Below are 1,001 nucleotides of genomic sequence, written 5' to 3' on the forward strand. Positions count from 1 at the left end.
CAGGTCAGGCAAAGAGTCCTTATGTTTTTTTATAGGAGATCCTAAGCTGTTGTGAACCTGTGTTAAAAGATTTTGGGCCCTGGCCAGATAGCTCAGTTGGTTGGAGTGTCGTCCCGATATGCCAAGGTTGTAAATTCAATCCCCACACATCCAAGAATCAACCAAAGATGCATAAAGTGGAACGACAAATCGATGTTTCTGTTCCTCTCCCTTCTTCTCTCTAAAATCAGTAAGTGTGAAAAATAAAAAGAAAGGAACTTTTAAAGGAGATTTTGTTCCTGTGAAGTGCATGAATCTGTCAGGAGAACTTCCTTCTAAAATGGTAACAAAAATCATTGTGGGTATTGCTTGGTAACTAGTCTTTTGGCTTATCTCATTGAAATTTACCTCCTTCCTTTTTTGTAGGCTGGGAGGTAAATGAATAGTTGCAGGGTAACTGAATTCTATCCAGTCTTCTCCCCTAGCCTGTTTCAAAGTTCCAAAGTTTAATGAACAGAACAGGGAAGCTGCCCTGAACCGAACTCAACACTTTGGAACTCCCTCATCTCCTAAGCAGATTTTTTTTTTTTTTTTTTTTTTTTTTTTACAGAGACAGAGAGAGAGAGAGGGATAGATAGGGACAGACAGACAGGAACAAAGAGAGATGAGAAGCATCAATCATCAGTTTTCATTGTGGCACTTCTTTAGTTGTTCATTGATTGCTTTCTCATATGTGCCTTGACCCTGAGGCTACAGCAGAGCTAGTGACATAGTGACACCTTACTCAAGCCAGCAACCTTGGGTCCAAGCTGGTGAGCTTTGCTCAAACTAGATGAGCCCGCGCTCAAGCTGGCGACCTCAGGGTCTCGAACCTGGGTCCTTCCACATTCCAGTCCGACACTCTATCCACTGTGCCACTGCCTGTTCAGGACAGATATTTTAAGATATCTATTCTTTACTAAGGTATTTAAACTTTAAAAATATTATGAAATTTAGGTTTAGATGTCTCAATCGCCTTTTAA

General features: G+C 40.8%; 1 non-coding gene across 1 annotated transcript; it reads right to left on the minus strand.

Annotated features, from left to right (window-relative positions):
• Window positions 1-397: 397 nt before the first annotated feature.
• Window positions 398-536, minus strand: LOC136313788 (small nucleolar RNA SNORA36 family). Its single transcript, XR_010727223.1, has one exon. It is a non-coding gene; the product is annotated as a small nucleolar RNA SNORA36 family (small nucleolar RNA).
• Window positions 537-1,001: the final 465 nt, after the last annotated feature.

This window comes from Saccopteryx bilineata, chromosome 9, assembly GCF_036850765.1.
Source record: "Saccopteryx bilineata isolate mSacBil1 chromosome 9, mSacBil1_pri_phased_curated, whole genome shotgun sequence".
Classification (NCBI taxonomy): domain Eukaryota; kingdom Metazoa; phylum Chordata; class Mammalia; order Chiroptera; family Emballonuridae; genus Saccopteryx; species Saccopteryx bilineata.